The sequence below is a fragment of the Dermacentor andersoni genome, chromosome 7 (assembly GCF_023375885.2).
Source record: "Dermacentor andersoni chromosome 7, qqDerAnde1_hic_scaffold, whole genome shotgun sequence".
Taxonomy (NCBI): Eukaryota; Metazoa; Arthropoda; class Arachnida; order Ixodida; family Ixodidae; genus Dermacentor; species Dermacentor andersoni.
This window is the reverse complement of record NC_092820.1, coordinates 174,100,011-174,112,828: the sequence shown is the minus strand read 5'-3', so window position 1 is coordinate 174,112,828 and position 12,818 is coordinate 174,100,011. Positions and strand designations below refer to the sequence as shown.

The 12,818-nt window shown below is 46.6% G+C and overlaps 1 pseudogene; it reads right to left on the bottom strand.

The window, feature by feature from the left end:
• Positions 1-1,593: 1,593 nt before the first annotated feature.
• LOC126533007 (uncharacterized) lies at positions 1,594-10,987 on the bottom strand (annotated as a pseudogene).
• Positions 10,988-12,818: the final 1,831 nt, after the last annotated feature.

Sequence of the window (12,818 nt, the reverse complement as noted above, 5' to 3'; positions counted from 1 at the left end):
GCCATTTCGTGGAATGAGCAGAAGCGCAAATGTGAATGGTCTGCATGGTGCAGCCACCTGGTGGCACAGAGCTCAACCACACACAGTAGCAATAACAAAATGTATTCTTCTTTGCTACTGGTGTAAATTTTCCGCGGCAGTGTAATCATCAACACGTTGTTTTTGTAAATGTTTAAAATGTTTTGCACTTGGTTAGAGCAATATTAGTGTTTTGTTTGGCTGGTTAAGCTCTGCGCCAACAGGTGGCTGGACCGTGCAGACCGATCAGGTTGCTCACGTACGTCTACGCTAAAGTTCCTTCATCAGCTTGAGTTTATGCCTCCAGCCATCCGTCTAAACGCCCAGGTCGCCTGTGATTACTGGAATACCGGACACGTTCGGCGCAGCGACAGAATGCTCTCGCTTGGGGTCGACTGCCAAGCAGTTGGTAGAGAGTTCGGAGAGGCCAACGTTACTAGACTGGCTTCAGTTGTAAAACTCTCCGCCCGCGCGCTTACAGCCGGTGTCGCCACTTCTGTGACGGCCGCCAGATGGCAGCGCCGTTCCATCGAGCTCTACTGCAGATGCCTCGCCGCAGCCTTGAGCTCGTGCGGATGGGCAGTTTGCGCGTGTTTCACGCTCGCTGGCGTTCTCCCTTGTCCGAATTAGTGATACCATGAGAAAACGGTATCCACCTACAGCAATAAGATTTATTGAGCTGGTTGGTTCATGCTGAAACAAGGGTAAACTGCACGAAAGGAAGAAATGCATACAGTGAAGCACAGAAGCTGCGTTTCTTGCTGTCGTCTTAACGTTTCGCGCAGTTTAGGCTCAGAAGACTGAAGATCTGGCCAAATTGTGTGATTGTAGGATGATCTTCATCCCCACTGAAGCTTCTCACCATGCCAAAGAAGCACAACAAAAAGAAAGATGAGGTCAGTCTTTGAACACACGAAACTGAAGCTAGTCTAGTAACGTTGGGAGAGGCCTCGTGCGCTCGCTCCTAGAGAAACGGAAGTCGACGACACGATGTGCCTTCATGACGCAGAGTCAGTGAAGGCAGAGCTTAGCCCCGATCACTTGGCAAACGAGCTGAAAAAAAAAAAAAATTAAATTATGGGGTTTTACGTGCCAAAACCACTTTCTGATTATGAGGCACGCCGTAGTGGAGGACTCCGGAAATTTCGACCACCTGGGGTTCTTTAACGTGCACCTAAATCTAAGTACACGGGTGTTTTCGCATTTCGCCCCCATCGAAATGCGGCCGCCGTGGCCGGGATTCGATCCCGCGACCTCGTGCTCAGCAGCCCAACACCATAGCCACTGAGCAACCACGGCGGGTAACGAGTTGAGGAGAAAATGCATGACTATGGAGGAGAGTAACTTGTAATCGTCCGTAGCTCTCTTAAGGGGGGATGCAGGACTAAAATACCTATTTCGGTGAAAAAAACATGTTTTTTATTCTGCGTTGTTCTAAATTGCTTGTTTAATAAGGAATCCTGTCACTAAGTTTGGTAGTTATCTGAGCAGTAGAAAGGAAGAAAATGATTTTTTTTTCACAAGTTGGTGGCGCCCATTTCCCGTCGAACGCGACCCTGAATGCTGTTTTTCCATAATGCTCGTTGTTGCTTATGTTTACAAGTTTGTATATGAACGAATGCAAGTTTTTCTTTCATCGCTTGTAATATGTTAAATGTGCAGTAACATGCCAGGACTTTCGCTCAGCTAACCTCGACAGTTATCACTAAGCCTCCTTTCACTAGCGCGTGCATATCCTTGGACATACTAATTGATGTACATAGTTCTACACAAGTGATACATACTTGGAATATACAAGTTGTTTGTATAATAGGTAGGCTAGGCAAAGGAAATAATATGGCCATAATGTCACCACTCCAAATCCATGCTTGGAGTGGCACCCGACATGGGCAAAAACGCCGAGAGCAAGTGGGGCTATACTAATCCAGGTACAACCAAATTAGGAAGACCCACTAAGCTTCAAAAAAAAAGACACTCCCTCAGCAGAACAGAAATTGGCCTCCCTAGTGCAGTATTTGGCCACTCCCTCCCAAATGACTCATTTGATCAACCAATAGTCCTCGGTCTCCAGCAGCTGAGGAGCACCTGACCAAGGCAGTGGTCAGACCTGTAACGCAGCACAGGGTGCTAAGAATGTCTGGACACAGAAAGGCTGCCAATGGAAACTGACCCTTGCAATATTTAACACTCGAACTCTCTGGGGTGAAGCTAGCCTAGCAGGATTCTTTGAGAAACTATCAGGCATTGTTTCGGATATAATTGGCCTTAGTTGGTTAGAAGAACTGGTGAGGCTGATACAGTGCTCACAAATGGCCACGTCCTTTAGTATAGAGGACTACCAGATAAGAAGCAGTTCGGAGTAGGATTCCTAATCTAAGGACATAGTGTTAGGAATTTCTTCGCAGACACACAGATTTTAAGAAGGGCGCTCTTTAATAGATAAAAAAAAGAAAAAAAAGAGTTCAAGACAGTGCGACGACTGCCTTCACTCACGGCCACTATCTCTCCCTCCTCTGTTGCCAGCCTTGGCTTCCGATCTCGCTAACACTCGGCCATTCTGACAGCGAACTGTCCTCAGTTTACACGGTATAGTACCGAAGATACAAAGGTCTTTTGGACACGCGCGTGCTACGTCTCGGCATGTTGTCTTCCTCATCGGAGCTTGATTGGTCAGACAGTTCTTGGCATCTTCCATCCCACCTCTTCAGTTGGCTGATGTGGGCGCTAGTCAAGTAGACCCTTTTCTTTCCGTTCATCTCGGTCACTCTGTAGGTGTCCGCTGGGAGTATTTAAATCACAGTCAGTGGACCTCTGAACTTCTGGGTTTTTGTTGGGGCGCCGGTGTGCTCTGGAACGCAGTGCATGACCACTATGTCTCCAACACTCAGCTCGTCCGCTGTGGGGTGATGCTTCTCGAAGTACTGCTTAGACTTTTCTTGCTGGCTCACTATTCCCTTTCGAGCAATCTCTTGAAGTTGCTCTGGACATACCCACTCGTTATTCTCCATGTTTAGCCATCTGAGGACACCATCCTGCATCCTTGGTTGATATCCATGCAGAAGCCTCAAAGGGCTAGTGCCTGTTGAGGCATTGAGGCATTGTATGCAGTGTTTAGATAGCTCTCTAAGTCATTGATGTTCTGATCCCAGTCCTTGCGAGTCGGGTCCTTGATTGTAGCCATAATACACGGTACCAGAGTTCGAGTCACACGCTCCACCTGACCGTTAGCCCCTGGATGGTGAGCAGAGTTCAGTGTGTGAGCCCCACCATTTTCCTGACAGAAGGCTTCAAAGCCTTGGGACGTGAAACAGGAACCACGGTCTGAGATGATGTGCTCCGGTAGTCCAGCGCGGGGTAGAGATGTACAAACTTGGTCAGATTGTCCACCAACACCAATATCCACTGGTTTTTATGGGAACTTCTCACAAACGGACCAACATGGTCCACGTGTACAACTTGAAATGGTCTCTTCCCAGGTGGTATTGGCTGCTGAAGTACAGGTTTCTTCCCTCCTGGAATCCTTGTGAGCAGACACTCGAAACACCTATGGATGTGCTGGTCCACGTAGCACTTCATTCGAGGAAACCAATAAAGTTCTTTGATTTTTGTCATTGTTCAGTCTGTACTAAAATGTCCCTGCAAGTGTTGTGAAACCTGACACACAGTGTTTTACGCAGGCTCTTAACCCATTAAAGACTAGTGTGACCATATGGTCACGTTAGTCTGCACAGTGGATTTCAATTAATTAAGATTGACAAAACGGCACCAAAATCGCCTTTGACATGCTGTTAGACAGATGAGAGTTCCCTTTATGGATATCAAGTGGCAGCAGGTGTCAGTCGTTTTGTGGGAGCCCCGCGCAAAGGTGGGAATAAGTGTTGCTGTGTGAGTAGCGTCACCATGCATCACTCCAAGGGGTAATGTGTTTTTTTTTTTTTCACTACTTGTTTAAGCAATAATCGGATATTCTTACCTCCATATTGCTCTTTGAATATGTGACCTTCGATGATCATTTGTGAAAGAATAATGTTTGAGTTATCCATGAACGAGCTTGTTATCTTGCGTGTTGCCATATGGTCACGCTGGGCTTTTAGGCTACCTAACTTTTTATTTTTTTTAAAACTGCATTCTCATCACTTGCACGGCTGCTGGCGCGTTCCCACAGTGGTTATTTCTTATTTTATTGTCTGAATAGGCTCATGTTGGAATAAATAGCGAAGATATCCGAAGAAGACGATGACGACGTGTCAGTGATTTATATCGACCCGCGAGAGGGTAGCACCTATTCGGATGAAGAGTCGGCCGATGAAGACTCAGGCGGGCTCATTGACAATCTAATCGGCCGGTAGCTATGAGCCGGCGCTGAAACTGTTTTCTCTGACGGACGCCGCATTGGTGGATCCGACTCTGACGATGACGACCCCGGCAGGCAAGGTCACGGAACATGAGAGGTTTCTTCTGCTGTAGTTGATGCCGCCATTCCTGCGAAATTATCCACTGCTTCTAAGTGGACGAACGGTGATCTCCAGAAAAGTCTTGGCACATTTCCCTACCCAAACTTTGCTGCTTGCAGAAACTTTTCACGTGTTGACTTGTTCGAAATCCTTTTGACGAAGCCGTCGTGGAGTTGCTAGTCGAAGAAACAAGAAAGTATGCGTTATTTTTCAATATGCCCGATCCGGAGGTTACCAAAGAAGAATTAGGTTTTCTTGGAGTGCTCGTTTTGTCCGGCTATAACCGCTTGCCAGGGAAAAAGTGCTATTGGGACAACGGCTTGGATATGCGCAACACGGTGGCCTACAATGCTATGCGAAGAAATCGCTTCGTACAGATAATGCGATTCCTGCACTGTGCGAAACGCAAGCCTAACACTTAGTGACAAGTTCGAAAAGTTGCGTCCATTGATGGCACTATTGAAAGCAAGGTTTCTGGAGCACTTCCAACCTGTGCGTCACCTGAGCTATGACGAAAGCATGATTATTATGGTCGTCATGGCTGTAAACAGTTCATACGCGGAAAGCCTATCCGCTTCGGGTATAAAGTATGGTGCCTAAATGACAAGAACGGATACCTTGTAAACTTCAAAGTGTATCAAGTGAAGCAGGGGATCCCGGAACATCTGAAAAATATGAAAAGGACTTTGGAAAAGCAGCGGTGCCACTTTTTCAAATGGTGGATGACCTCGCAGCAGAGACGCACGACCTTCCTTTCTTTTTCTATTTTGATAATTTATTCACAGGCATGCCGCTACTCAAGCATTTCAAGGCACAGGGCTACGAAGGCACGGGCACAGTGAAGCAGAACCGTGTTCCCAAAGAGTGCCCAATCGCTCGACCACAAATCGTCAAGCGCCAACCTCGTGGGCACGAAGAGCCCGTGCTGAGCGACAATGGGATAATTGTTGTCCGCTGGATGGACAATTCTGTAGTAACGATCGTAACACAATTCACGGCGTAGAGCCACTGTCATCTGCAGACATCTACTCTCGTGTTCAGAACAAGCAAATCAAGGTGGTCCGCAAAAAACACTGTTGCTCAGTACAAGTTTTATGGGAGGTACGGACCAGATGGATGCAAATGTAGGCGCCCACAGGATTGTAATCCGTGGCAAAAAGTGGTGGTGGCCGATTTTCACTTGACTTTGTGATGTATCTATCAGCAACGCTTGGGCGCTAACTCGTAGCACAGGGTTCAACGTCACGCAGGTGGAATTCCGCAGGCAAATTGCACAAAGCTACCTGATACGATGGGACAATAAGCATAGAGGACCTGGTAAACGCAGAATCCCAAGGACTGGTGATGTCCTGACTGGTACACGGTATGACCAAGTGGCCCACTTTGTTGCACTAATACCTAGTGACAAGAGGTGGAGGTGTGCATGAGATTGCAACAGCGCAGTGCAAACACAATGCACAAAGTATGAGGACGGCATGTGTATTCCATGATTTAAACCATATCACACTAAATAAGTGCTCGACTATTTGCTATGTATGTTTTTGTGATGTTTCATGCTTTGAAATAAATGTTTTTCACTTCGCGTATTTTGCTGTAGCGTAAGGGCCCAGTGTGACCATATGGTCACGGGCTATATTTCAAGAACTAATTAGGCAAGAGTAATAATTTTTTGCAAGTGAATTATTAGTATAAAGGTAAGTTAATATATTAGATTTATTTCAAGATAGCAAGAAAAAAAGGAAACCAGTCCCTAATGGGTTAAGCATCATGAAAAGCAGTCGTCTGTCTTCTTCCAGGTTAAAATAGCCTTCCATCCTTCAGTCGTAGGTATTTGACCTTGACGCTTTCTTCCTTGGTCCTTTCCTTGATTGGCTTCTCGAGAATTCGTGCGAGGTTAGCCAAGTCCGCATCAGATCGCTGGGTGATCACAACTTGGTCCTCTAAGCTCAAGGCAAGGCACACTTCGATCCTTGTCTCGACAACCTCATCGAGCGTGTCCTCCGGCGCTCCTACAGGTTCCCGACTCAAATAGTCCACATGTGCCATTTTCTCACCTGCTCAGTGCTTCACCTCAAAGTCATACTCTTGAAGTAAGTCGAACCACCTTGCATCTGTAGTTTAAGAGTCTTATGCGCATTCAGATACACGTGTGCTTGGCAATCTGTTACCAGTGTGAACAGAATGCCTAGGAGGAATGGACGAAGTCTTTCCATACACCAGACTATTGCCATCAGCTCCAGTTTTGCCGCATGGTAATTCTCCTCAGCCTCAGTGGTGCGTTTACTGACACAAAACACCAAGTGCCAGCGTCCTGACTCATCTTGTTGAAGGATCATTCCCGCAAGTCCATGTTTGCTTGCATCCGTGTGGAGTTCTGCTGGAGCCGAAGGGTCATACAACTTCAGAACTGAAGGCTCTGCCAGTTCTCTTCGGAGCTGGTCGAAAGCTTCCTGTTGCTCCACCCCCCTTATAAACTTTGTGTCTTTCTTGGTCGGAGAAGTAAGTGGTTCTGCCAGGGCATAATGGGGAATGAACCGTCTGAAAAATCCTGTCAGTTGGTGTGCTAGCATCCAATATAGCTTGTTGTTTCACTTCACCTGGCTGCAGGTAGCCTTTCACAATCTTGAAACCTAAGTAGTTGAGTTCATCACTTCCAAACACACACTCGGATATCTTCAGGGTTAGACCAGCAGCTCGCAGAGCATCCAGTACTTGTTTGAGCCGAAGCAACAAGTCTTCCCAGTCCTTGGCTGGAATCAGCAAGTCGTCCACAAAACAGAATACTACACTGTTGCGCAGAGATCCGAGGACCTTGTTCATTAGACGTTGAAATACAGCAGGACCGTTTCTCAGCCCGAACACCATACGTTCAAACTGCCCGGTCTCATCAGGCGCGATGAATGCAGTTTTGGCCTTCGATTCCTCACTCAGTGGAAGCTGAAGGTGTCCGTTTGCACAGTCTAACACACAGCACATTCGTGCTCTGGACAGTCATTGCAGCTGGTCATAAATGTTTGGCAAGGGAAAGTGTTCCGGCACCGTCTGGCTATTTAGCCGTCGATAGTCTATGACTAGATTTTCTCCAATTATCTTTTTCAAGAGTAGCACTGGGCTAGCGTATGGCGAGGATGTTTCGGTTACAATGCCAGTCGCTTTACACTCTTTGACAATTTCTTGGATTGCTTCTCTTTCCTCTGCATTAGTTGTGTACGGTTTGCAGCTGACTGGAGTGCTTCCGGAATATTCTGTGATAGTCATTTCCAGTTGGTTACAACACCCAAACTCTGACAAATTCAGTGCAAAGCATCCCCTGTATTCATTCAGCATCTTCAGCAGTGCATCCACTGTTGTTCATTGACGTCTTTCCCGACATTCAGCATGCTACAATCAATGGGCCTCGGCTGAGGCACAGGTCTCACGGGGGTTAACTCTTCGCTCCCTGAAAGCAGTTCAGCGTGAACCAACAAACTTCCCTTGATCAGCTGTTGGTCTTCATCCTTGTCGTTTAACATGGGTATCCCTTCCGTGTTCGATGTGAAGTAGCATTCCCTTACCAGGCCCACTAGGTAAGATCGGATTTCCTTCACTCTTACTGGTCTCCACTGTCACCCAACACACAGTTCTTTTGGGCAGTACAATGGTTTCCTTGACACGAAGTGGTTCCTTGGAAGGCTTCATCTGGGCAAGGTCGATGTTACAAAATGGAAGATCATCTCGGTAACCAATCCTGAGTTCATTTCCCATGCGTAGGTATGCAATGTGGTCTTGTTCCATCCAGGTTCTAACAACCAGCATGTCCAGGGGCAAGGCCCTGTTGTTGACAACAATCACCTTGACCTTGCGGCATACCACGTAATCGATTTCTATGTCCACCTCCGAGGTCCCGATAGACCAAACGGTAGATGTGTCGGTGTTCCCAAACCCATACAAGTCTTGGGCCCTGCACACAACTTGTAGGCTGCACTTTTCAGCCGCTTGATGACGCAATATACAGTCTGAACTTCCCGGGTCAATCATCACCGAGAGCTGGTGAGTTCCATTGATGCTCGCAGTTTTCAGGAACTTTGATGGACCACTGTCACTTGTTGGATTCTCATTCACCACGAAGTTACCAACAGGGTTTGTTTTTGGACAGTCTCTCGCTATGTGCCCATACCTTCCGCAACTTTAGCATTTTCGCTCCGCTTGATCATGCTTCGGCGACCCTGGTGTTTTCTTCAGTGGTCCCCCCCACTTGCTTGGTCTGTGACATATGCATTTGTGATCACTTGCTCAGGTGGATGCACGGCAGCCCAAGATCTTGAGGTCAAAGGCTTGGCATGAGGTGTTGTGGCACCTGGATCACCACCTTGTGGCTTGGCTCCTGGCGACTTCTGCATTCTAGCTTCGCTTATTCGCTCCAGTCTTCGCAAGTCTGCCAGCAATTCATCCTCATCCTTGTGTTCCTTCGCCATCACGGAGATGCGTCTCTAAACTGTAGCCACACCAAAACTTGCTCCTTGGTATCTTGCATACCGAGGCCTAATCCCTTGCATAACAAGGTCTTTTCGAGGAAGTATGCCGTGATGGAATCTCCCCTGATCTGGACTCTTTCCTGCATTTGCTTCCACTTTTCGGCTGTGCTTGTCTGGCCCACAAATGTCTTTTTGAAGGCAATCTTGAAGTCCTCCCACGTAGTGAGGTCATCGACACGGGCCTGAAGCCAAAATCGAGCAGGTCCCTTCATGTGAAGCCTGGCGTTTTCTAGTCTGAAGCTGTCCGACCAGCCATGCAGGACTGCCATGGAGTCGATACTCTTCAGCCACGCCCCAGCTTCGTGGGATGAGTCCTCGCCATTGAAATCGTGGATAGCTTTATTCAGGTCCGGCAAAACGTGGAACGCTTCAGGTTTCCTCTTGGGGAGCTCCAGTAACCACCGGTTTTGCTCCAGCAGAGGTTGCATCATTTGGTTTTCATGAGTTCCGCCGCCGTCTGCCATCTTCGGGGTTGTCTAGGCATCTCCCTAGGCATACACACAGACCCTGCTAGTAACAGCGCAAAATGTAGACAAGGGACGAGACAAGAAGACACCACAAGCGCTGACTTTCAACAACGTTTATTCCAAAAGAAACACGGCTTCTTATAAACATTGCCCTCACGTGTCGCAGTCACGTGATCACACATCAAGTGAAACAAGCACTTTTTTTTTTTTCTTTTATACACTCAAGATAGCGGTTGCACGTGCAAAAGCTCAAGTTCTTTTTTTGTCAGTAACAAGGACGGCGTGCTAACGCATTGGTCACGAAGTCTAGTAATCTCGGCCGCCTCAATTATCTCCCGGACCAGCTGGTCATTGTGTTTCTTCAGCACTTCACAGCGTCTAAATTCTGCGGCGCAATCTTTTGAGGGGCAATCCCTGATATGTATGCCAAGATTCCTGTTAGCCTGCTCGACGCTAAGTTTGTGTTCCTTCAGTCTCTCATTTGTGCATCTAGAAGTTTGCCCTACATACCTTTTTCCACATTTCAGAGGTATTGAATACACAACGGCTTCCGTGCACTCCACAAAACGATTCTGGTGATTAGTCGTGCACCCTTCCTGGTTTGTCGGCTCTTCAGCATTGACGCGTCGGCAGAGGCTTTTTTTGGAACAAAGTTTTCGTCGGCAGGTTGACCGGCTTACTAGGGCTGGTTACCCGTCGCACCTTCTTGTGTCCGTTGCGGAAAAAATGAGCAAGAACCTAAAACTCAAGCGTGCCCATGGCGAGCCAGGTAGCGAGAAGCCGAAAGAAAAACGACGGACCGTGGCCCTGCCATACGTGCACAACGTATCTCACCGCCTGAAAAAGATTGGGCGCAAAGCTGGTGTTAATGTAGTGCTTACTGCCCCGAACAAACTAAAAAGCCTCTGCCGACGCGTCAATGCTGAAGAGCCGACAAACCAGGAAGGGTGCACGACTAATCACCAGAATCGTTTTGTGGAGTGCACGGAAGCCGTTGTGTATTCAATACCTCTGAAATGTGGAAAAAGGTATGTAGGGCAAACTTCTAGATGCACAAATGAGAGACTGAAGGAACACAAACTTAGCGTCGAGCAGGCTAACAGGAATCTTGGCATACATATCAGGGATTGCCCCTCAAAAGATTGCGCCGCAGAATTTAGACGCTGTGAAGTGCTGAAGAAACACAATGACCAGCTGGTCCGGGAGATAATTGAGGCGGCCGAGATTACTAGACTTCGTGACCAATGCGTTAGCACGCCGTCCTTGTTACTGACAAAAAAAGAACTTGAGCTTTTGCACGTGCAACCGCTATCTTGAGTGTATAAAAGAAAAAAGAAAAAAAAAGTGCTTGTTTCACTTGATGTGTGATCACGTGACTGCGACATGTGAGGGCAATGTTTATAAGAAGCCGTGTTTCTTTTGGAATAAACGTTGTTGAAAGTCAGCGCTTGTGGTGTCTTCTTGTCTCGTCCCTTGTCTACATTTTGCGCTGTTACTAGCAGGATGGAAAACCAACAAGCCCAAGCTGCTATTCTAGCGAAATACACACAGATTTTCGCCTCCAGCTAAGCGTCTAGGCTTACCGACGTCACACAGAGCATCTGTACACACGTTTCTGAGGCGGCACAAAGACTCACGTTTTCGGTGTCGGTACCTCACGAAGACGGTACCGTTGCATCTCAGACATCACACAGAACGTCCGCACGCACATTTTCAAGGAAACACAAAGGGTCCTTTTTATGGTCAGTACCTCACGAAGACTGCACCAATGCAGCGTCCGTTGAAAAGTCAGAGAGCATCACCGTCGACGCAATCCCACGACATCGGCTTCCGAATCGCTTCACCACGAAGGTTTCGGTGTATCCCACTTCTGAGATGTTAGGAATTTCTCCGCAGACACACACATTTTAAAGAAGGGCACTCTTTAATAGATAAAAAAAAAATACTAATAGTTCAAGACAGTGTGACGACTGCCTTCCTTCGCGGCCGCCATCTTTCCCTCCTCTGTTGCCAGCCTTGGCTTCCGATTCCGTTAACAATAGCAGGCAACATTGATGAATTCTACAGCATTAATGAGAGGGTAGCCGTAGTCGTAACAAAGCTGAATGGGACATATAGAATAAAGGTAGTACAAAACAGCTCCAACCTCCAGTCACAACGATGAAGAAATAGAACAGTTTTATGAAGATGTTGAATTAGCGATGCCAAAAGTGCAAACTCGGTGTGCTGTAGTCATGGGTGATTTCAATGCAAAAGTGGGGGAAAAGCAGGCTGGTGAACAAGCAATTTGCAACTACAGTGTGGATTCTAGGAATACTCGAGGAGAGATGTTGGTAGAATTCGCAGAAAGGAATAAGCTGCGAGTAATGAACATCTTTTTCAGGAGGCGTTGGAACAAAAAGTGGACCTGGAAAATCCATAATGGTGAAATAAGAAATGAAATTGATTTCATACTTTCTGCCGATCCCAGCATAGTGCAGGATGTAGAAGTGTTAGGTAAGGTAAAGAGCAGTGATCATCGGTTAGTGAGGACTAGGACTCACCTCAACTTGGAGAGAAAGAGCAAAATTGGTCAGGAAGAAAGAGACCAACCTAAACGCAGTAAGGGTAAAAGCAAACCAATTCAGGTTGACACTTGCAAACAAATATGCAGCCTTAAAACAGAAAGATGAAGATGACATAGAGGTGATGCATGAAACCGCGATTAGGCTGGCTTCAGAAGCAGCAACTGAAGTGGGAGGTAAGGCACCAAGGCAAACAGTAGGTAAGCTCTTCCAAGTAACAAAGGGCCTAATAAACAAATGACAAAGAATGAAAGTGTCCAACTCAAGAGATCAGACAGAAGACCTCCATTTGAAGTAGTAATGGACAGAGTACAGAGGCTCCTATAACTAGTAATGAAGTTAAAAGGGCCTTGCAAGACATGGAATGGGGAAAAGCAGCAGGAATTCAGGGAGAAGGAAGTCAGAATGCAATGTAACCATAGCAGAAAAAAAAAGGAAAAATTAAATTTCAGAAACTACTTTCGAACATTTAAACTTGAGCATATATAGACTTAATAAATAGCTCAAGACATAAGAAAATGGCAACAGAAATCTTTGCAATACCGGGAAGCAATCACATCAAGTACCATACTGCCATCCTATGTGGAAAGTGTGAATAATTCGTATCTACATATATTATTCTAGCAACAATAAAAATAAACATAAAACAAACAGTGGAACAGAATAGCGTGTATATGCGCAATGCAATGCTTTTGTTTTATCTTTGCACACCAAACACTAATGGATTGGTAAGAACAAGAAGTAATTTATTTGTGGCGATGCTTTGTCCGCATCACCATGCATTGATAGCTTAGTCCAGCA